Source organism: Moschus berezovskii, chromosome 7, assembly GCF_049115385.1.
Source record: "Moschus berezovskii isolate FMDL1 chromosome 7, NW_MosBer_1.0, whole genome shotgun sequence".
NCBI classification, from domain to species: Eukaryota; Metazoa; Chordata; class Mammalia; order Artiodactyla; family Moschidae; genus Moschus; species Moschus berezovskii.
The window spans coordinates 118078199-118103388 of NC_142466.1; the positions used below are offsets into that span (position 1 = coordinate 118078199).

The 25190-nt window shown below is 41.8% G+C and overlaps 1 long non-coding RNA gene across 2 annotated transcripts in view; it reads left to right on the top strand.

Annotated features, from left to right (window-relative positions):
• LOC148777514 (uncharacterized) overlaps nt 1–21027 on the top strand; it is a 46257-nt gene extending 25230 nt beyond the window's left edge. For both annotated transcript variants that reach the window (XR_016037933.1, XR_016037934.1), the window contains 2 exons: nt 3522–3623; nt 16072–21027. This is a non-coding gene — a long non-coding RNA (uncharacterized LOC148777514). The remainder of the gene's footprint in view (nt 1–3521; nt 3624–16071) is intronic.
• Nucleotides 21028–25190: the final 4163 nt, after the last annotated feature.

Below are 25190 nucleotides of genomic sequence, written 5' to 3' on the forward strand. Positions count from 1 at the left end.
TCAATATTACAGTAATCCAGGCCTATGCCCCAACCAGTAACGCTGAAGAAGCTGAAGTTGAACAGTTCTATGAAGACCTACAAGACCTTTTAGAACTAACACCCAAAAAAGATGTCCTTTTCATTATAGGGGACTGGAATGCAAAAGTAGGATGTCAAGAAACACCTGGAGTAACAGGCAAATTTGGCCTTGGAGCACGGAATGAAGCAGGGCAAAGGCTAATAGAGTTTTGTCAAGAGAACGCACTGGTCATAGTAAACACCCTCTTCCAACAACACAAGAGAAGACTCTACACATGGACATCACCAGATGGTCAACATCGAAATCAGATTGATTATATTCTTTGCAGCCAAAGATGGAGAAGCTGTATACAGATAGCAAAAACAAGACCAGGAGCTGACTGTGGCTCAGATCATGAACTCCTTATTGCCAAATTCAGACTTAAATTGAAGAAAGTAGGGGAAACCACTAGACCATTCAGATATGACCTAAATCAAATCCCTTATGATTATACAGTGGAAGTGAGGAATAGATTTAAGGGTCTAGATCTGATAGAGTGCCTGATGAACTCTGGACGGAGGTTCATGACATTGTAGAGGAGACAGGGACCAAGACCATCCCCATGGAAAAGAAATGCAAAAAAGCAAAATGGCTGTCTGAGGAGGCCTTGCAAATAGCTGTGAAAAGAAGAGAAGCGAAAAGCAAAGGAGAAAAGGAAAGATATAAGCATCTGAATGCAGAGTTTCAAAGAAGAGCAAGGAGAGATAAGAAAGCCTTCCTCAGTGATTAATGCAAAGAAATAGAGGAAAACAACAGAATGGGAAAAACAAGAGATCCATGATCCAGTGGATGTTGGCAATTTGATCTCTGGTTTCTCTGCCTTTTCTAAATCCATTTTGAACATCTGGAAGTTCATGGTTCATGTATTGCTGAAGCCTGGCTTGGAGAATTCTGAGCATTTACTAGTGTGTGAGATGAGTGCAACTGTGCGGTAGTTTGAGCATTCTTTGGCATTGCCTTTCTTTGGGATTGGAATGAAAACTGACCTTTTCCAGTCCTGTGGCCACTGCTGAGTTTTCCAAATTTGCTGACATATTGAGTGCAGCACTTTCACAGCATCATCTTTCAGGATTTGAAATAGCTCAGCTGGAATTCCATCACCTCCACTAGCTTTCTTCGTAGTGATGCTTCTTAAGGCCCACTTGACTTAACATTCCAGGATGTCTGGTTCTAGGTGAGTGATCACACCATTGTGATTATCTGGGTCATGAAGATCTTTTTTGTACAGTTCTTCTATGTGGTCTTGCCACTGCTTCTTAATATCTTCTGTTTCTGTTGGGTCCATACCATTATTGTCCTTTATCGAGCCCATCTTTGCATGACATGTTCCCTTGGTATCTCTTATTTTCTTGGAGAGATCTTAGTCTTTCCCATTCTAGTATTTTCCCCCATTTCTTTGCATTGATCCCTGAGGAAGGCTTTCTTATCTCTCCTTGCTATTCTTTGGAACTTTGCATTCCAGTGGGTGTATCTTTCCTTTTCTCCTTTGCTTTTTGCTTTTCTTCTTTTCACAGCTATTTGTAAGGCCTCCTTAGGAAGCCATTTTGCTTTTTTGCATTTCTTTTCCATGGGGATGGTCCTGATCCCTGTCTCCTGTACAATGTCACAAACCTCTGTCTTTAGTTCATCAGGCACTCTATCAGATCTAGTCCCTTAAATCTATTTCTCACTTCCACTGTATAATCATAAGGGATTTGATTTAGGTCATACCTGAATGGTTTTCCCCACTTTCTTCAATTTCAGTCTGAATTTGGCAATAAGGAGTTCATGATCTGAGCCACAGTCAGCTTCTGGTCTTGTTTTTGCTGACTGTATAGAACTCCATCTTTGGCTGCAAAGAATATAATCAGTCTGATTTCGGTGTTGACCATCTGGTGATGTCCATGTGTAGAGTCTTCTCTTGTGTTGTTGGAAGAGGGTGTTTGCTATGACCAGTGCATTCTCTTGGCAAAACTCTATTAGCCTTTGCCCTGCTTCATTCTGTACTCCAAGGCCATACTTGCCTGTTACTCCAGTTATCTCTTGATTTCCTACTTTTGCATTCCAGTTCTGTATGATGAAAAGGACATCTTTTTTTGGTGCTAGTTCTAGAAGTTCTTGTAGGTCATCATAGAACCTTTCAACGTCAGCGTCTCTGGTATTAGTGGTTGGCGCATAGACTTGGATTACTGTGACATTGAATGGTTTGCCTTGGAAACGAAGAGAGATCATTCTGTCATTTTTGAGATTGCAACCAAACACTGCATTTCTGACTCGTTGTTGACTATAAGGGCTTCTTCATTTCTTCTAAGGGATTCTTGCCCACAGTAGTAGATATAATGGTCATCTGAGTTAAATTCACCCATTCCAGTCCATGTTAGTTTGCTGATTCCTAGAATGTTGATGTTCACTCATCTCCTGTTTGACCACTTCCAATTTGCCTTGATTCACGGACCTAACATTCCAGGTTTGTATGCAGTATTGTTCCTTACAGCATCGGACCTTGCTTCCATCACCAGTCACATCCACAACTGGGTGTTGTTTTTGCTTTGGCTCTATCCCTTCATTCTTTCTGGAGTTATTTCTCCACTGATCTCCAGTAGCATATTGGGCACCCACCAACCTGGGGAGTTCATCTTTCAGTGTCCTATCTTTTTGCCTTTTCATACTGTTCATGGGGTTCTCAAGCCAAGAATACCAAAGTGGTTACCATTCCCTTCTACAGTGGAGCACATTCTGTCAGACCTCTCCACCATGACCCATCCGTCTTGGGTGGCCCCATACGGCATGGCTTAGTTTCATTGAGTTAGACAGTCCATATGATCAGATTGGTTAGTTTTTTGTGATTGCGGTTTCAGTCTGTCTGCCCTCCGATGCTCTCTCTCAGTGCCTACCATCTTACTTGAGTTTTTCTTACCTTGGACATGGGATATCTCTTCACGGCTACTCCAGCAAAGCGCAGCCACTGCTCCTGACCTTGGACGTGGGGTATCCCCTCATGGCCCCCGCTCCTGACCTTGGAGGTGGGGTATCTCCTCTCAGCTGCTCCTGTGCAGCACAGCTGCTGCCAGAATACTAGAATGGTAGCCTATCCCTTCTCTAGGGGATCTTCCTGACCCAGGAATCAAACTGGGGTCTCCTGCATTGCAGGTGGATTCTTTACCAACTGAGCTAACAGGGAAGCCGATTTTGAAGAGTACAGGTCAGGTATTGTAAGCCTTTCCTCTATTTATGTTTGCCTGGTGTTTGGATTTGTCATGATCACATTGGGACTATGGGTTTGGGAGAGGAATGCCACAAAGATGAGCTGCCCTTTTCGCTGTATCATATCAGAAGAACGGACAACATGACTTATGACTTAACCTTGGAGTGCTCACTTGGCTAAGGTGGTGTGTCTTATTTCTCTAGTATTGTGTCTCTCCATACTGTGTATTTTTTTAAAAATATCTATTTATTTGACTGTGCCGGGTCTTTGTTTGCAGCATGCAAACTCGTAAGTGGCATGTGGGATCTGGTTGCCTGACCAGGGATTGAACCTGGGCCTCCTGCATTGGGAGCCTGGAGTCTTAACCACTGGACCACTGGTAAGTCCTTCTGTACCCTAGTCTTTAGAAGAAAGTTGTTAAGCCCAGACCACACTCAAGGGATAGGGAATGTACTTTAAGCATTCTAGAAATCCTTATTTAATATCCTTTCTTACCCCCACCTCCAAATGTCCATTCAGTTCCTGAGCCTTTGGAAGATTCTGTGATACACGACAATTTTGTTCTTGGCTTTCCCTACTATATTCTACGTCACTTTTCTGCATTCTAGCCTTAATGTTTTATTGCTATTGTCTCCTCTTCTTTTCTCTCTGGATTTATAGGACTATGAGTTTAAAAAAAAAATCCCTTTAGAGTACTTTTAGAGAAAGTGAAATTGAAAATTATTGTATTCAGTCTGGCATCTTTATTTGGAAGCCTCAGGGGAAACATTTTTTAATCATCAAAATTGACATGTAATCTGCCTTAAACATTGTGATCAGTCAAGAAACTTACTTAACAGCTAGAGAAGCAAGGCTTCTAGTGTTGGTTGGTATGCTTGGCCCTGATCATCAAGGGTAAATTAGGGTTACTGTTATAAAGCTAGCAGAGTCTGGATACTTCCTCTTACATGCCTAGTTAATAAGTTTAACAAAAAATAAAGTAGGATTAGATACCTCAGGAATCAAAATTTGGGTCAGCTGACCAGACTGAGAACTTTAACTGACTTATGTTAGCCAAAGGCAACCAAAGCTTGTTTTGGTAGGGGAAGGAAGTGTGGACCATGAATTTTAAATCATTATAACTAGGCTCAAACACATCTTTATCAATCAATATAGTAACCATTGCAATCAACACATTTTTGCCAACAAGAGATAAGCTTGTTTATTCCTATATGTAATTTGCTGTATGATTCAGAGAGTTCAAACCAGGGCTCTGTAACAACCTAGAAGGGTGGGGTGGGGAGGGAGGCAGGAGGGAGGAGACATAGGAATACTGATGGCTGATTCATGTTGGTGTTTGGCAGAAACCAACGCAATACTGTAAAGCAATTATCTTTTAATTAAAAATAAATTTTAAAAAAGGTAGATTATGGATCATTATAGGTGTTAATATAGACATGGTGATTAAATATAAACTCCCTGGGTCGGGAAGGTCTCCTGGAGAAGGAAATGGCAACCCACTCAAGTACTTTTGCCTGGAAAATCCCATGGATGGAGGAACGTGGTAGGCTACAGTCCATGGGGTCGCAAAGAGTCAGACACAACTGAGTGACTTCACTTTCCCTTCATGATTAAAGAAAAAAATCTGTGCTTCAGGATTTGACAAATTCTTGGAAAACATATCCTGCCTCCTGCTGGTTGCAGAAGTGTTTTCCCTGCAAAAAGTTGTTGACATGCTTGAAGAAGTGGTAGTCGGTTGGCGAGAGGTCTGGTGAATATGGTGGATGAGGCAGAACTTCATAACCCAGTTCGTTCAATTTTTGAAGCATTGGTTGTGCGACGTGTGGTTCAGCATTGTCATGGAGAAGAATTGGGCCCCTTCTGGTGACCAGTGCCACCAGCTGCAAGCATTGCAGCTTTCAGTGCATCTCATTGATTTGCTGAGCATACTTCTCAGCAAGTGTAATGGTTTCACTGGGGTTGAGAAAGCTGTAGTGGATCACACTGGCAGAAGACCATGAAACAGTAACCATGACCTTTTTTTGGTGCAAGTTTGGCTTTGGGAAGTACTTTGGAGCTTCTTCTTGGTGAAGCCACTGAGCTGGTCATCGCTGGTTGTCTTTTCACCACACATCCCAATCCAATTGAGAAATGGTTCATTGTTGTGTAGAATAAGAGAAGATGATACTTCAAAATGACCATTGTTTTGATGTGCAGTCAGCTCATGGGGCACCCACTTATTGAGCTTTTTCACCTTTCCAGTTTGCTTCAAATGAATGCCGAATGACTGTAGAATGGTTGACATTGAGTTCTTGGGAAACTTCTCATGTAGTTCTAAGAGGATCGGCTTTGATAATGGCTCTCAATTGGTCATTGTCAACTTCTGATGGCTGGCCACTATACTCCTTATCTTCAAGGCTCTCATCTCCTTTGCAAAATTTCTTGAACCACCACTGCCCTGTATGTTCATTAGTAGTTCCTGGGCCTAATGTGTTGTTGATGTTGTGAGTTGTCTCTGCTGCTTTATGACCCATTTTGAACTCAAGAAAATTGCTGGAATTTGATTTTTCTCTAATATCATTTCTATCTATAGTCTAAAATAAACAGCAAGTAATGTCATTAGCAAAAAAACATAAAGTGAGAAGTGAGCATTAAAATGATGTATAGCATAACCACTTTTATTTAAGAATATATTCCAGTATCAAACAGCAAAATTCAATGCAAAACTGCAATTATTTTTGCACCAACCTAATATCCACTTTGGCTTCTTGACCGTTTGTGTAAATGAAGACTGCTGCTCTCCATGTATTTGCTCTTTTTCTCTCTCCCTCCCTTGTCTTTCATCTTTCCTCCTCTTCCTCTTCTTCTTCATATTTTTAAAAGACTTTTAAAGAGCAGCTTTGATAGAATAAAAAATGCAAAAAAAAAAAATAAAGAGCAGCTTTGAGTTTATAGTTAAATTGGGAGGAAGACACAGAGAGTTCCCATATATAAGCATACCTTGTTTTATTGTGCTTTGCTGTTTAGTGCTTGCAAATGCTGTGTCTTTTTTACAAAAAGAAGGTCTATGGCAACCCTGCATCAAACAAGTCTGTCAGTGCCATTTTTTCCCAACATTTGTTCACCTCTTGTCCCTGTGTCAGTTTCAGTAATTATTGCAATATTTTGAAGTGTTCCATTAATATTACATTTGTTATGGTGCTCTGTGATCAGTGACCCTTGATATTAATATTATAGTTGTTTGGGGGAGCCATGAACCATGCCCGTGTAAGATAATTGATAAATATGGGTATTCTGAGTACTTCACCAATTGGCTGTTCCCCTGTCTCTCTCCCTCTCCTTGGGCCTCCCTATTCCCTGAGCCACAGCAGTTTTGAAATTAGGCTAATTTAATAACTTCACAGTGGTTTCTAAGTGCTCAAGTGAAAGGAAGAGTTGCATATCTCTCACTTTAAATAAAAAACTAGACACGATTAAGCTTAGCGAGGTAGGCACATTGAAAGCCAATATGGGCCGAAAGTTAGGCCTCTTGCACCAGTCAGCCAAGTTGTGAATGCAAAGGAAGTGTTCTTGAAGGAAATTAAAAGTGCTACCCCAGTGAACACCCAAATGATCAGCAAGCGAAACAGCCGTGCTATTGATGTGGAGAAAGTTTTAGTGGTTTGAGATTAGGCCACTAGATTAGATAGAAGATTAAACCACCATAACATTCCAGTAAGCCAAAGCCTAATCTAGAGCAAGGCTCTAAATTTTCAATTCGATGAAAGCTACAGCGGAAAAGTTTTAAGCTAGCAGAGCCTGGTTCGTGGGATTTAAGGAAAGAAGCCATCCCATTAGCATAAAAGTATAAGATGAAGAAGTATATATGTTCTGATACAGAACATACAGCAAGTTTTCCCAAAAATCTTAGCTAAAATAATTAACAAAGGTGGCTATGCTAAACAACAGATTTTCAATGTCAACAAAATGGCCTTAAATTGGAAGAGGATGCAATCTGGGACATTCATAACTGGAGAGGAAAAAATAAAATGCCTGGCTTCACAGCTTCAAAGGACAGACTCACTGTCATTACGAGCTAACCCAGCTGGTGACTTAAAGTTGAAGCCAGTCTCATTTTCCATTTCAAAAATCATGGGGCCCCTAGGAATTCTGCTAAATTTACTCTGCTTGTGCTCTATAAATGAAACAACAAATCCCAGATGACAGCACATCTGTTTACAACATGGTTTACTGAATATTTTAGGCCCATGATTGAGACTTAGTGCTCAGAAAAAAAGGACTTCTTTAAAAACATTACTGTTCACTGATAATGCACTTGGTCACCCAAGAGCTCTAATGAAAATGTACAATGAGCTTAATGTTTTCATGCCTGCTAACACAATATCTGCTCTGCAGTCCATGGATCAAGAGTAATTTCAACTTTCAAGTCCTATGACTTAAGAAATCCATTTCATAAGGCCATAGCTGCCATAGATAGACATTCCTCTGATGGATCTGGAAAAGTCCATTGAAAACCTTCTTGAAAGGATTCACCATTCTAGATGCCATTAAAAACATTCATGATTCATGGGTATAGGTCAAAATATCAACACAAACAGAAGTTTGGAAGGAGTTGATTCCAATTCTCATGGATGATTTTGAGGGGTTCAAGACTTAAATTGAGGAAGTAACTTCAGATGTGGTGGAAACAGTAAGAGAACTAGAATTAGAAGTGCAGCCTGAAGATGTGACTGAATTGCTGCCATCTCATGATAAAATATTAATGGATAAGGAGTTGCTTCTTGTGGATGAGCAAAGAAATGGACTTCTGGTAATGATGCTGTAATCATTGTTGAAAGACAGCAAAGGATTTAGAATATTACATGAACTTAATTGATAAAGAAATGGACTTCTGGTAATGATGCTGTAATCATTGTTGAAAGACAGCAAAGGATTTAGAATATTACATGAACTTAATTGATAAAGTTGTAGTAGGGTTTGAGAGAGTTGGTTCCAGTGTTGAAAGAAGTTCTGTTGTGGGTAAAATGCTACCAAACAGCATTGCACACTACAGAGAAATTGTGAAAGGGCGCGCCACTGATGTGGAAAACTTGATTGTTGTCTTTTTAAAATTTATTTTTAATTGGAGGGTAGTTAGAGTATTGTGTTGGTCTCTACCATATATATATGGTATATATATGTCCTCTCCCTCTTGAGTCTCCCTCCCACCTCCCACCCCACTCCACCACTCTAGGCTGTCCCAGAGTGTCCGGTTTGAGCTCCCTGTGTCGCACAGCAAATCCCCGCTGGCCGGCTGCTTTACACGCGGCAGTGTGTGTGTTTCAGTGCCACTCTCGCTCGTCCCACCCTCTCCTTCCCCCGCTGTGTGCACAAGTCTGTGTCTCTTGTGCTGCCTTACAAATAGGTTCACTAGTAGATCTCCCTAGATTCCATATATATGTGTGTATCTGTATGTTAATATACGATATTTGTGTCTTATCTGAGAAATTTTCACCCCAACCTTCAGCAACTGCCACCCTGGTCAGTCAGCAGCCACCTACACTGAAGCAAGACCCTCTCCCAACAAACAGATTATGGTTTGCTGAAGGCTCAGATGACGATTAGCATTTTTTAAGCAATAATGTATTTCTTAGTCAAGGTATGTATGTGGGTTTTTTTTTAAGACAATGCTGTTCAACACTTAATAGACTGCAGTGTAGAGTAAATGTGAGTTTTATATGCACTGAGAAGACAAAAAGTTCATGTGACTTGCTTCATTGTGATACTTGCTTTACTGCAGTGGTCTGACACTGAACCCACGACATCGCTGAGGTATATCTGTGCTCCCTGAACCCACGTATGCACAGTCTCCACCGTTATCAACATCCCTCACCAGAACAGTACAGCTGTAACAAAGGATACAGCTACACTGACACTGACACGTCATCATCCCCCAAAGTCCACAGTTTCCCTCAGGGTTCACTCTTGGTGTACATTCTGTGGATTTGGACAGATACATAATAACGTGAGGATGAGATGGTTGGGTGGTGTCACCGACTGGATGGACATGAGTTTGAGTGAGCTCCGGGAGTTGGTGATGGACAGGGAAGCTTGGTGTGCTGCAGTCCGTGGAACTGCAGAGTCAGACACGACTGAGTGACTGAACTGACTGCTGATTATAATATCATTTGGAGTATTTTCACTGCCTTAAAAATCCTGCGGGCTCCACTTATTCATCCCTCCCTCCAAACCCCAGACAACCACTGATCTTGTCTCCATAGGTCTACTTTCTTCACTGAGTAATGTGCCTTGGTACACAGAGAGTTTCTTTGTTCTTTTTTTCCAGCTCTGTGGATACTGTAATGTTTGCTTAACCAGTTCCCTGTAGGAAATAGGGTTTATTTCTCCTTTTTGGCATTGCAAGCAACACTGCAATGAATAACCTGCTACAGACTTCGTTTTGTAGGTGGGTAGGTATATTTGTGATATGAATACCTGGAAGTGAGAGAATTGCAGAATATTGACTTAATATTACAGCGGAGGCAGACGCGAGAGACGCCCGGCCCCGGCGGCGCAGACGCGAGAGACGCCCGGCCCCGGCGGCGCAGGCACGGGAGACGCCTGGCTCTGGCGGCGCAGGCGCGGGAGACGCCCGGCTCCGGCGCAACCGACCACGTGCAGAATCGTGGCTGAGAGGAGCTACCCCGCGCCCAGGGTTAGGGCGGTGGCCGAGAGGAGCTGTACCACGTCCAGGAGGCGGTGGCTGCTTGGGCACCGGAGGGCCTAGAGGAGCTGATCCACGTTCAAAGCAGGAGGGGCGGCCTTGAGGAGATACCCCTCGTCCAAGGTAAGGTATAGCGGCTGCACCTTGCTGGAGCAGCTGGGAAGAGATACTCCACGACCAAGTGGAATATAAGAATCCAGTGTTCTGGGGAGGAAGGAACAAGATGGCGGAGGGATAAGACGGCAAGACCACTTTCTCCCCCACAAATTCATCAAAAGAACATTTGAACGCGGAGTAAAGGCCACAAAACAACTTCTGAATACTGGCAGAGGACATCAGGCTCCCAGAAAAGCAGCCCGTTGTCTTCTAAAGGAGAGAGAAGAAATCCAGCTCCACCCACCAGAACACCGACACGTGATTCCCTAACCAGGGAACCGGGACAAGTCACCCGTCCAACCCCACACACAGCGAAGAAACTACATAATAAAGAGAACTCCACAAACTGCAAGAAGAGGGAAAGGCCACCCCAAGCAAAGCAATATAAGCAAGATGAAGAGGCAGAGAAATACCCAGCAAGTAAAGGAACAAGATAATTGCCCACCAACACAAACAAGAAGATATAGGGAATTTACCTGATAAAGAATTTCAAATTTTGATGGTGAAAATGATTCAAAATCTTGAAAGCAAAATGGAGTTACAGATAAATAACCTGGAGAAAAGGATTGAGAAGATGGAAGAAAGATTTAATAAGGACTTAGAAGAAATAAAAAAAAGTCAATATACAGTGAATAATGCAATAGATGAGATCAGAAACACTCTGGAGGGAACAAACAGTAGAATAACAGAGGCAGAAGACAGGATAAGCGAACTAGAAGATAGAATTGTAGAAATAAATGAAACAGAGAGGAAAAAAGAAAAACGAATTAAAAGAAATGAGGACAATATTAGAGACCTCTGGGACAATGTTAAACGCTCCAACATTCGAATCATAGGAGTCCCAGAAGAAGAAGACAAAAAGAAAGACCATGAGAGAATACTTGAGGAGATAATAGTTGAAAACTTACCTAAAATAGGGAAAGAAATAATCACCCAAGTCCAAGAAACCCAGAGAGTCCCCAACAGGATAAACCCAAGGCGAAATACTCCAAGACACATATTAATCAAATTAACAAAGAGCAAACACAAAGAACAAATATTAAAAGCAGCAAGGGAAAAGCAGCAAATAACACATAAGGGGATTCCCATAAGGATAACAGCTGATCTTTCAACAGAAACTCTTCAGGCCAGAAGGGAGTGGCAAGACTTACTTAAAGTGATGAAAGAAAATACCCTACAGCCCAGATTACAATACCCAGCAAGGATCTCATTCAAATATGAAGGAGAAATCAAAAGCTTTACAGACAAGCAAAAGCTGAGGGAATTCAGCATCACCAAACCAGCTCTCCAACAAATGCTAAAGGATCTTCTATAGACAGGAAACACAGAAAGAGTGTATAAACTTGAACCCAAAGCAATAAAGAAAATGGCTACGGGATCGTACTTATCAATAATTACCTTAAATGTAAATGGGTTGAAATTTTCAAAAAGGCTAGGAAACAATTCTCATAGCCATCAATAGTTCAGTGTTGAGTTCATGAATAGTTTTTAAAGTTTGGGACAAACTGTAGTATTTGCTATTTGAAGTACTATTTGTAATTGGCATATTACGATGTAACATTGGTCTTCATTTCCAACTTAAAACGCCTAAAAATGCCTAACAGGTTTTTAGATTAGTGAATTTTAGTTGAAATGTATTTTATGATGTTACTAAACCTGCAGAAATATTGAAATATTTCAGAGAACTTATTCACTGTACATTTAATTTATTTTATTTATAAAAGTTATGAACTGTAGAAAGTTTTACTTGTTGGGTCGAATGCTTGTTGCTTCAAATGCTTGTTGCATTTGAAGTGCTAGTTACAAGAAAATCAAATACCTTCAATGTATAAATGCTATTAAGTTTTTAAAGGACTCTGGAGTATAAGTAAGTTTGTTTAAAGAAATTTAGTCTGTTCAACCTGAATCAGCTCTGTCAAACATTAATTAAAAGCCTCATTTAAAAAATAAATAAATATATAAATAAAAGTGGTGGGAGGGAGGGTTGGGAAGCTGGCTGGAGGTGGAGGTGGTGAAGTTTATAAATCTAATTAAAAATGAAGTTGCATTTCCATTTTCCAAAACCACCCATCCACCAGCATACTGTGTCACTAGACATTATGTACAATTTTACTTTGCGACAGAAACCATTACATTTAAAAATTCATTACAGCAAGGTTAGTTAGACACATGATGGATGCAGCTTTAATCCTGCCATATATTATTACAGTTAAAATGTAAATGATGAAAAATATTTTGTGCGTTTCAGCATTTATGTGGAAATGTGTTTTACAGTGATATATGGTGTTATATTTCTATTATTGTGATGAAAAAGAAAGCAATACAAAAAGACGAAGTGTTTATTAAAACATGGAAAAAAAAATATTACAGCGGACCTGGAGTGGGATTAGCAGTCAGCTACAGAAACGGGAATGACCAGAAAAATAACACTTTTCTTTCAATGCTAGTATTTACAACAGAGGAAATGTAATGCAGGGAAGTGCTTACGAGGTGATAGAAGAACTGAGAGCCTAACAGAAAATGAAGCAGAGGTGCCACAGCTTGTAGCCTGGAGAGATACTGAATCCCAGAGCTGTGGGTCACCTGTTGGAGACTAGGACCTCTAAGGACCTGTCTGGTGGGGGCTGGGGCCACTAAGGAGGTGCAGACATTGCTGGAGAAGTGCCTGAGTTAGAAGAGAGAGGGAGAGGAATATCCTGGCCTTGTCCTTTCCTCCCTGTCTTCCAGTCTTTCAGAAATCAGCTGATCATGAGTTTGGGTGTCACAATTAACAGAGGTCAGCCCCCTGTCTTTCAGAAATCAGCTGATCGTGAGTTTGGGTGTCACAATTAACAGAAGTCAGCTGCCTGCAGTCCAGAGCAGTGCGGTGGAAGCACAGTGAATGGATTCAGAACCTATATGGCCCAGCCCTTATTTTACTCAGCATTTAAGTTCATCCTTCAGCCCATGTTTAGTACCTTCATACTTCTGCCTATCATGCAATGGCACTCTCCCCTTTTCCCCAAACAGGAAGAGGGACTCAAAGTCCCATTAGTCACCGTTTCCTTTTTGACTTCAGGATCTACTGATGAGCCTCACCCCTCCAGCAGGTCCAGATGTGACTTTTTTTTGTCCTGGTAACCTATGAACTAAATGGTAAATTAAGTCCCACCAACACTCCATACAAAACTGTAGGAGATGGGAAGGGGGAAGAGTAGAAATCATTGGTTTATAGGAACAGAACAAAAATATGCTGTAGTACTATCATCCTGATCGCTATAAAGAGTCACAGGTCATAGTTATATTTATCAATTCCCTCTTTTATGTCTTATTCCATATTTCCTTTTTTTTAAACTAGCCCTTCAGGTGGTTAGGGTTATCTACTTGGCAGGGTAACTGTATCAGTCAGGATATATTCACAACAGCAGAAAACACACCTGGAATTTCAACTGGGAGAATTTAATATAAGGGATTGGTGAAGTAGTTTTGGCCACCTGATATGAAGAGCTGACTCATTGTACAAGACCCTGATGCTGGGAAAGATTGAAGGCAGGAGGAGAAGGGGATGACAGAGGATGAGATGGTTGGATGGCGTCACCCAATCAATGGACATGAGTTTGAGTAAACTCCGGGAGTTGGTGATGGACAGGGAAGCCAGGTGTGCTGCAGTCTGTGGGGTCACAAAGAGTCGGACACGACTGAGCGACTGAACTGAAGTAGTTTTGGAGAACTGAAAAGCCAAAAAGGGGGATACTGAGCTAACCCACAGCTAGGAACTGTGTGATGAGGCTGTCGCTCCTGGGACTGTAGGGACAAAAGAAGCTTGAAGGAGAGTACCCGGAGACCTCTGAGACAGCGCCTGAGGCTGACAGTTGATGATATCTTTGATTAGGCATTATGAGGCTGGTTCTAGAGTATCCCCCAACCCAAAGCTCAAAACTGTACTTGTTAACCACTTGGCAGAGAAGACTACATCCTTTCTCCCTCCTCTGCGTTGCAGAATCAAGCAGGAAGTCAGCTGGCAGAGTAGAAATATAGTTCTCACAGTCCCAACCCTAGCATCACAAAGCAGAGTATTAAGTGTGGGTTTGGACTGAGAGATGGTGTAATAACCTGGACAGCTCGTCACTTTGCCTGCTCAATATCCGTGCACAACTTTCTACATCTGTTTCAACTTCCGGTACAGCAATAAGAAACTTCAGCTTTTCTTTCACAAAATACAATTGTCCTTTGTAGAAACAGGCACTCTCCCCTTTTCCACAAAAAATCATTACCTTAGTGATCTTTGAGTGATGTCAGTTTAGTTACTAGAGTCCCTCTTGGATATCCTGTAAGCTAAAGATGAAACTGTAAAGTTAACCACTGCCATTAATTCTTACAGTGCAAAGGAAGAAAACATTAGTTTGCATATACACAAATACATAAACAGATTTATAGAAATGCATTAAGCAAAGGAGAAAATAATGTTTAGGTATTAGTCCTCTTTTCTCTCTGGTCATGAGTCTGTAGTTGATACTTGTAACTTCCTTCTTCCCCTACTCATTCCATATTTCCTTTGCTCTGAGCCAGCAACTATGCCAGGTGGTGTGATCCACAGCTTCATTCCTGAAGACTGAATCGTCAGTGGTCCCCTCTTGTCTTGGTTGCTGCAGTTTTCCAGTAATGTTTGCAGTGAGAACACAGAGGAAGAATGAAGATGGGTGACCCAGAGGAGACAGACGCCACTGACGGGGCAGCTGGTGACATGGGCGGGAGCAGGGAACAGAAATCCAGAAGTGCACTAAAAACTTGACACAGATGGGACCCGGCTCTGGTTTGAGAGTGAATGGAGTGAGATCTGGGCTTTACGTAGGGGTATCAACTGCCCTGGTTTGCTCCAGACTGAGGGATTGCCCAGAACCTGCAACTTCCTGTGTTAAAACAGGGAAAGTCCGTGGAAAGCTGGAATGAGTTCATCACCCCAGCCCACTTCCGTTCCGTTCCGTCGCTCAGTCGTGTCCGACTCTTTGCGACCCCGTGGACTGTAGCCTACCAGGCTTCTCCGTCCATGGGATTCTCCAGGCAAGAATACTGGAGTGGGTTACCGTTTCCTTCTCCAGGGGATCTTCCCGACCCAGGGATCGAACCCGGGTCTCCCGCATTGGAGGCAGATGCTTTAACCTCTGAGCCACCAGGGAAGCCCGATATGAACTGGCAAAGGCTGATTAGTGACAGGAGCTTCTTGGCATGAACACCAAGTCACCTTAAGGGATAACCAGCCCTTAGGGGATAAGTAGTCCAGATGGGTTAGTAGGCCCAGTACGAAAGCATTAAGTGGTACAGGGAAGTGGTGATTCTTAAGACTCCATGGCAGCTGTCGTTCAGATCCATCCCCTCTTTTCTTCCCCAGAGAAGAGGTTTGGGGTAAAATCTTTGACACCTCCTGCTCAACAGAGTGTGACCCAGAGGGGACAGATTCTTTCTCACCACAGACCACCCACAGCTCCAGAAATTGAAGGCTCTAGCACATTAATGACCAGTTGAAGATAGCTTGGAAGGTTACAAGGGGTAGGGAGGAGGAACTTGGTAACATGGACTGGCACATGGAAGCACTGAAATACTCAGCAGGGCAGAATAACATTTATGCAGGTAGGGCATAACTCAGTGAAATTTATGTTATTACAGCAAAACATAACAGGAGCAGGCCAGGAAGTGGGGAGGCCAGAGGAAACTTGGCAACAGTTAGGCTTTTCGTGAAGCAACTCCAGCTGGCAGAAAACGATTAGGTTACTTTCCTTGGAATATTGTGCCGTCTAGTGTTAATTTTTATGTACTCCTTTGTCCTAGTTCAGTTGTTAAGTCTGTTAGACTCTGAGACCCCATGGACTGCAGCATGCCAGTCTTCCCTGTCTAGTTAGATGCTTAAAAAGGAGCAGATGAATTAAGAGTCTGAGGATTGTTTCCAAAGTCAACCATTATGTGTTCTTTTGTTAATTTGACAAATATTGATTGAATAATTTTGATATGCCAGTTACTTTTGTAGGCATTGAGAGTACAGCTGTGGACAAAAACCCTGAACTCATGGACGCTTACAATCTTGTGGGGATAATAAATAAGTGAAGTATATAGTATGCTGTATGTTTTGAGAAGAAATAAGGAAGAATCAAGTTTAAAATTTTGGAGAAGGGAGCTCTATAATTTTAGACCAGGTGATCAGGGAGGCCTCGCTGAGAAGATGGCCTATGACTAAAACACAGGAATAGACAGAAGCCTTACCTGCTCCTGAGAAACCAGCATGTGGGCCAAGAAGCAGCAGTTAGAGCTGAGCATGGGCCAACTGACTCATTCTAAATTGGGAAAGGAGTACGACACGGCTGTATGTTGTCACCCTACTGGTTTACCTTGTATACAGAGTACATCATGCAAAATACAGGGCTGGATGAGTCATAAGCTGGGATTAAGATTGCCGGGAGAAATATCAACAACCTCAGACATGGAGATGACACCACCCTAATGGCAGAAAGTGAAGAGGAACTAAAGAGCCTCTTGATGAAAGTGAAAGAGGAGAGTGAAAAATCTGGCTTGAAATTTAACATTAAAACAACTAAGCTGATTCATGTTGATGTTTGACAGAAAACAACAGAATTCTGTAAAGCAGTTATCCTTTGATTAAAAAATTAAAAAAAAAACTGGCATCCAGTTCCATCACTTCATGACAAATACAAGGGCACTTGCTCCTTGGAAGGAAAGCTGTGACCAACCTTGACAGCATGTTAAAAAGAGACATCACTTTGCCGACAAAGGTCTGTATAGTTGAAGCTGTAGTTTTTCCAGTAGTCATGTATGGATGTGAAAGTTGGTCCATAAAGAAGCCTTAGAGCCGAAGAATTGATACTTTTGAATTGTGGTGCTGGAGAAGACTCTTGAGCGTCCTTTGGACAGCACGGAGATCAAACCAGCCAATTCTAAAGGAAATCAACCCTGAATATTCATTGGAAGGATTGATGCTGAAGCTCCAATGCTTTGGCTTCCTGATGCAAAGAGCTGACTTGTTGGAAAAGACCCTGATGCTGGGGAAGATTGATGGCGGGGAGAAGGGGACGACAGAGGATGAGGTGGTTCCATGGCATCACCGACTCAATGGACATGAGTTTGAGCAAACTCTTGGCCATAGTGAAGGACAGGGAGGCCTGGCGTGCTGCAGTCTATGGGGCCGCAAAGAGTTGGACACGACTGAGTGACCGAACAACAGTGAACGAACTTCAGAAAGTGGGTATAGAGGGAACATATCTCAACATAATAAAAGCCACTTACAGCAGACTCACGGCTAACATCATACTCAGTGGTGGAAAGCTGAAAGCATTTCCTCTAAGATCAGGAATAAGACGAGGATGTCCACTCTCACCACTTTTATTCAACATACTTTTGGAAGTTCTGGACACAGTAATCAGGGGGAAAAAATAAAAGGAATTCAAGTTGAAAAGAAGAAGTAAAACTCTGCTGTCTGTAGATGACTTGATGCTCTATTATACATAGAAAACCCCCCAAACCCTACCAGAAAACAGCTGGAGCTCATCAGTGAACTTGGTAGAGTTGCTAGGTACAAAATTTTAATATACAAAAGTCTTGTGTATATACATATATGTATATACTATCAGAAAAAGGAATTAAGAAAATGATTCCACTTACCATCACATCAGAATAATAGAGTGAAAAGTGAAAGTGATAGTCACTCAGTCATATCCAACTCTTTGTGACCCCATGGACTGTAGCCTGCCAGGCTCCTCTGTCCATGGAATTCTCCAGGAAAGAATACTGGAATGGGTTGCCATTCCCTTCTCCATCAAAAATAATAAAATACCTATGAATAAACCTATCTAAGGAGACAAAAGATCTGTACTCTGAAAACTGTAAGATGCTGATGAAAGAAACTGAAGATGACACAAACAGATAAAATGTGTTCTTGGATTGGTAGACTGAATATTGTTAAAATAACCATAGTCCCCCAAGGCAATCTACAGATTCAATGCAATCCCTATCAAACTACCGATGGCATTTTTCACAGAATGAGAACAAAAACTTAAAATGTATGGAAGCACAAAAGTCTCCAAATAGCTAGGACAATCTTGAGAAAGAAGAACAGAGCTCAGGAATCACACGCCCCGACTTTAGGCTATACTGAAAAGCTACAGTTATCAGTACTGTGTGGTACTGACACAAAAACAGACATACAGATCAAAAGAAAAGGGTAGAAAGCCCAGAAATAAACCCACACACTTATGGTCAATTAATCTCTGACAAAGGCAAGAATATACAATTATAAAAAGACGGGTCTCTTCAATAAGTGATGCTGGGAAAACTGGACAGCTGTATGTAAAAGAATGAAATTAGAACTTGTCTAACACCACATACAAAAATAAAAATGTATCGAAGACCGAAATGTAAGACCAGATACTATAAAACTCCGAAAGAAAAACATAGGCAGCACACTCTTTGACATAAAGTGCAGCAATATAGTTTTGGATTTATCTCCTAGAGTAATGGAAATAAAAACAAAAACAAGTGGGACCTAATTAAACTTAAAAGTTTTTACACAGTAAAGGAAACCATAAGCCACACACACACACAAAAACAACCTAAGAACTGGGAGAAAATATTTGCAAATAATGTTACTGACCAGTGATTAATTTCCAAAATATACAGTTCATGTAGCTTTATATCAAGAAATAAACAACCCAACCAATAAATAAGCAGAAGACCTGAATAGACATTTCTCCAAAGAAGATATACAGATGACCGATAGGCACATAAAAGCATCCTCAATATTCAGTTCAGTTCGGTTGACTCAGTCATATCCAGCTCTTTGTGACCCCATGGACTGCAGCACACCAGGCTTCACCAACTCCCGGAGCTTGCTCAGACTCATGTGCATCGATTTGGTGATGCCATCCAACCATCTCATCCTCTGGCGTCCCCTTCTCCTCCTGTCTTCAGTCTTTCCCAGCATCAGGGTCTTTTCCAATGAGTCAGTTCTTCACATCAGGTGGCCAAAGTATTGGAGTTTCAGCTTCAACATCAGTCCTTCCAGTGAATATTCAGGACTGATCTCCTTTAGGATGGACTGGTTGGATCTCCTTGCAGTCCAAGGGACTCTCAAGAGTCTTCTCCAACACCACAGTTCAAAAGCATCAATTTTTTGGGGCTCAGCTTTCTTTATGGTCCAACTCTCACATCCATACATGACTACTGGAAAAACCATAGCTTTGACTAGACGGACCTTTGTTGGCAAAGTAATGTCTCTGCTTTTTAATATGCTGTCTAGGTTGGTCATAGCTTTTCTTCCAAGGAGCAAGCATCTTTTAATTTCATGACTGCTGTCACCATCTGCAGTGATTTTGGAGCCCCTAAAAATAAAGTCTCTCACTGTTTTTATTGTTTCCCCATCTATTTGCCATGAAGTGATGGGACTGGATGCCATGATCTTAGTTTTCTGAATGTTGAGTTTTAAGCCAAGTTTTTCACTCTCCTCTTTCACTTTCATCAAGAACTCTAGTTGCTGTTAAGGAAATGCAAACCAAAACCACAATGAGGTATCACCTCACACCAGTCAGAATGGCCATCATTAAAAAAAAAATCTGCATGTAATAAATGCTGGAGAGTATGTGGAAAAAAGGAACCTTCCTATACACTATCGATGGCAATGTAAACTAGTGCAGCCACTGTGGAGAACAGCATGGAGGTTCCTCAAAAGACCTAAAAACAGAGTTACCATGAAAAAGTGAAAGTGAAGTCGCTCAGTCATGTCCGACTCTTTGCCACCCTGTGGACTGTAGAGTTACAGTCTATTATATAATAGACTGTATTATATATATATATATAGTATATTATACAGTATATTATCTTGCAATCCCACTCCGGGGCAGATTTTGAGAGAAAACTCTAATTTGAAAAGATACATGCACCTTGATGTTCATAGCAGCCCTATTTACAATAGGCAAGACTTGGGGACATACATTTAGATTCTTGATCCATTTTGAGTTAATTTTTGTAAATGGTATGAGGAAAGGGCCTAGAGTTACTTTTATGAAAAGATTTTCCCTCTCTGACTCAATTTCTTTTAAGATATTCTAATTTTCTGTTTCTCCTTTTATATTTTAAAAGCCTTAAAAGTTAAAGCAAGAATTAACCATGTTAAGCACTAATGCTTTGTTTAAGGTACTAAGTAAAGTTTCAAGCTACAAGAGACAGCCATCACTTCGTAGAGTTTTTCAGCAGTCATTTTTATTATGAAATATTTCAGACATAAACATGTAAAGATTATTATAATGAACATGTATCAACAACAAAGGTTAAGAAATGAAACATTTCACCTCTAGAGGAAACATACTGTATTTCCCTTTCAAATTGCATTTCCTTCCTATCACAAAAGTAGCCACAATCACAATTTGGTGATCATTCTTGTAATTTGTAGCCTTATATTGCTTATGTATATTTCCCTCAATTGTGCTAATGTTACTGTGTGTTTTATAAAGTAATACATAAGTGATATATATATAGCATGTGTCCTTCTACAGAGAGAAATGCTTTTGCTAAGCTTTTCTGTTTTGTCATTTGTTTAGAGATAATTTGGTATCGCTTATTGAAACTTTTTTTTTTCAGTGAAACAAGAATTGGATTTTTAATTTTTAAATTAATTTTTATTGGAGCATAGGTTTACAATGTTTTGTTAGTTTCTGCTGTACAGCAGAGTAAATTGGTTATACATGTACATATATCTATTATTTTTTAGATTCTTTTCCTATATGGGTCATTACAGAGTAGATGACTCTACTCAGTAGAGTTCCCTGGGTACACAGTTATTACTTACTTTTTAAATATATAGTATTGAGTATATGTCAGTTCCGACCTTCCATTTGTCCCTCCTCCTGAAGCACTTTTTATGATGGCTACTCTCAAATCCTTGTCAGATAATTCAAATATTTTGTATCAATTGATTGCCTTTTCTCATTCAGGTTGTGACTTTTCTGGTTCTTGGTATGATGACTGGTTTTTTTGTATCCTGGACATTTTGAGAATTAAGTTATGAGGCTCTGGATCCTATTAAAGTTTTTTCTTTCAGCAGGCAGTCACCTGTTTATGTTCAGTGCATAGTCCCTTGCTTAGTTTCTTTGGCTTTGGTTCCAATGACAGTATAGATTTCAGAGCCTAGAGAGTGCTTTTTGGTTCACTGTGGCTCCTGTTTGATCCTGTTGATGCTGCCTGCAGGGGCCAAGGGCGCTTTCCCTGCCGGTCCTCCTGGAGGGAGTGTGGGAGATGCTAGGCCATGGGGCAGTTGCTGTTTCCCTGAGCCTGTTCTCAAGGCTACTACCTAGTGGCTACCTAATCACTGGTGGTACAGCTTGAGGCGGGTGGCAGGTACTTTCCTGGGCCCCCAGTGCTGCTAGGGAAGAGGATGGGTGGGGGATGCGGAGCCTGTGGAGCAGACAGTGTTTCCCAGGACCTTCTCTCTAGGGCTCCTTGTGCCAACATGCTTCTTGTTCCACGTGGGCCAGTGCCACTGATGGGGGGGAGCATCTCCCGGGCCTCCTCCCCCCTCTAGTGCTGGGAGTCATTTTCCACCACTGGACGTGGCCCAGGGGATTGTGGATAGAGGTCTTCATCTGCTGCTGAGTGGAGGGCCAGGAGGCCCTGGGCCTGTTGGTGCTCCTGGGTGGAGTCAGGCGCCCACTCTTGCAGGTGCTGCTGGCACAGGCAAGGCAGGCCGGCCAGGTATGGGGTGAAGACGGGGTTCCCCACTAGGGCTTGCTGCCTCTTTCCTGTCCCTTCAGCCAGAGAGAGCTGGCTTTTGCTGGAGCTTTTAAAAATCTGTACCTTTTGGTTGTTTGAGTTGTGGGCCTTCTTCAGTGCCCGTCCAGGATATACAGGAAGCAGAGAGAAATCCCAGGGGGCTTGCCACCATGTTGTTCCTCAGGTCCCAAGGTCCCCAGGCAGCCTGCTTCCCTCCTTCCACCTTTCAGAGCCTTTTTATGGTTGTCTATGACTATTTCCAGGGTTTTTAGTTGTATTTTGAGAGAAGTGAAAGGGAAAGTGAATCTTCATCGTCCCATCTGGAACCAGAAGTTGCAAAGACAGTGGGCTATTTTTAGTACTGAAACATGGATATTATCGTATGTAAAACAGATGACCAGTGCAAGTCTGATGCATGCAGCAGGGCATTCAAAGCAGGTGCTCTGGGACAACCCAGAGGGATGGGGTGTGGAGGGAATTGGGAGGGGGGCTCAAGATGGGGAGACACATGTGCACACGTGGTGATTCATGTCGATGTATGGGAAAAACCGCCACAACATTCTAAAGAAATTATCCTCCAATTAAATTGATTAATTAAAGTGGGCTATTTTATTTCATAGTTCTTTCCTCACTTCATTTACTCACATTTTGTTATAAACATACAGTATTGGTTCTTGGTGCATTCTTGCCACTGTTCTTCTATTTATTTCCTTACATCACTTTTACTATATTCTCTACTGGCATGCATTGGAAATGTACACAAGTTATTTTTTATAATAAAGATAAATTAATAAAACAACAAATATTTAAATTATCTTAGGGCTGCTGGGCAAGAAAAGCTGTGGTGTATATCCGAATGCTGTGATAAATCCCATTGTCTCTTCCGATCATGTCAAAACATGTAAACTATTGGGAAGAGAAGGCTACATTTTAAAACTGAGGAAAGAAAATGATTTGGCAATCAGTATTAAAGAATTTCCCAAAGGCCAATTAATTAATGATCTATAAATATGACCCACAGTCCCATGCTTCATCGGATCCTCTAATTAATTAATTAACCCATCTCTCTTCAAGGGATGGATCAGTTAGTAAGGAGAACAGAGGAGGGGGAAGGAAGGGAATTACCGTGATGTGAGTGTACACTGCGTGCCAAGTCACTGTGTGGGCAGCAGTCCACAGGCCGTCACCCCAGGGAGTAGGCGTCAGCATTCTCACTTTACAGAGGAGATCATTTTACTGGAGCTCAGTAATAAGTGACTTGGCCAACATCACGAAGTCATAAGAAGTCACCCATGTCCCATCCAACTACAAGTGATTTCCTCTGCAAACTCCATAGTGACGTGAAGTCGCTCAGTCGTGTCTGACTCTTTGCGACCCCATGGACAGTAGCCTACCAGGTTCCTCCATCCATGGGATTTTCCAGGCAAGAGTACTGGAGTGGGGTGCCATTGCCTTCTCCATGGTGCCCATTAAATCTTTAATACTTCCAAGTGTTCTAGGTTCTTCAGATTTTTTATAATATCTCATTCCTCCAGTAAATGACTCTATCCTGTCCTTATCACCTCTGTTAGTTCCCTAAGACTGATGTAACTGTGTGTAGTAATCAACATAGGTTTTGCCCATCTGGGGAATAAAGAAACTGGCCTCAAATGATTTAACTGTCCAGGCTGGGTCCAGCCCTTTGTTGCAGAGCAGAACCAGATCATGGGTCCTCTACCCTCAGGACGTGATTGCACCGTTCAGGTTCCAGACACCTGTCCTGCAGATTAATGAGAGCTAACATTTCATGGAGAAGTGACGCCGGCTGCCCACACACAGACTTTATTTTTTTGGACTCCAAAATCACTGCGGATGCTGATTGCAGCCATAAATTAAAATATGCTTACTCCTTGGAAGGAAAGTTATGACCAACCTAGATAGTATATTAAAAAGCAGAGACATTACTTTGCCAACCAAGGTCCGTCTAATCAAGGTTATGGTTTTTCCCGTGGTCATGTATGGATGTGAGAGTTGGACTGTGAAGAAAGCTGATCGCCGAAGAATTGATGGTGAACTGTGGTGTTGGAGAAGACTCTTGAGAGTCCCTTGGACTGCAAGGAGATCCAACCAGTCCATTCTAAAGGAGATCAGTCCTGGGTGTTCATTGGAAGGACTGATGCTAAAGCTGAAACTCCAATACTTTGGCCACCTCAAGTGAAGAGTTGACTCACTGGAAAAGACTCTGATGCTGGGAGGGATTGGGGGCAGGAGGAGAAGGGGACAACAGAGAATGAGGTGGCTGGATGGCATCACCGACTCGATGGACATGAGTTTGGGTGAACTCCGGGAGTTGGTGATGGACAGGGAGGCCTGGCGTGCTGTGATTCATGGGGTCGCAAAGAGTCGGACACAACTGAGTGACTGAACTGAAGTGAACTGAGTATTTCATGCAAAGATGGGCCCAATAAAGGACAGAAATGGTATGGACCTAACAGAAGCAGAAGATATTAAGAAGAGGTGTCAAGAATACAAAGAAGAACTGTACAAAACAGATCTTCATGACCCAGATAACCATTATGGTGTGATCACTCACCTGGATCCAGACATCCTGAAATGCAAAGTCAAGAGGGCCTTAGGAAGCATAACCCTGAACAAAGTTAGTGGAGGTGATGGGAATTCCAGTTAAGCTATTTCAAGTCCTGAAAGGTGATGCTGTGAAAGTGCTGCACTCAATATGCCAGCAAAATTGGAAAACTCAGCAGTGACCACAGGACTGGAAAAGGTCAGTTTTCATTCCAATCCCAAAGAAAGGCAATGCCAAAGAATGCTCAAACTACCACACAATTGCACTCATCTCACATGCTAGCAAAGTCATGCTCAAAATTCTCCAAGCCAGGCTTCAACAGTATGTGAACTGAGGAACTCCAGGTGTTCAAGCTGATTTTAGAAAAGTCAGAAGAACCAGAGATCATATTGCCAACATCCATTGGCTCATAGAAAAAGCAAAAGAGTTCCAGAAAAACATCTACTTCTGACTTATTGACTACGCTAAAGCCTCTGACTGTGTGGATCATAACAAATTGTGGGAAATTCTTCAAGAGATGGGAATACCAGCCCACCTTACCTGCTTCCTGAGAAATCTGTACGCAGGTCAAAAAGCAACAGTTAGAACTGGACATAGAACAATGGACTGGTTCCAAATTGGGAAAGGAGTACGTCAAGGCTATATATTGTCACCCTGCTTATTTAACTTATATGCAGAGTACATCATGCAAAATGCTGCACTGGATGAAGCACAAGCTGGAATCAAGATTGCCGGGAGAAATATCAATAACCTCAGATATGCAGATGACACCAACCTTGCGGCAGAAAGTGAAGAACTAA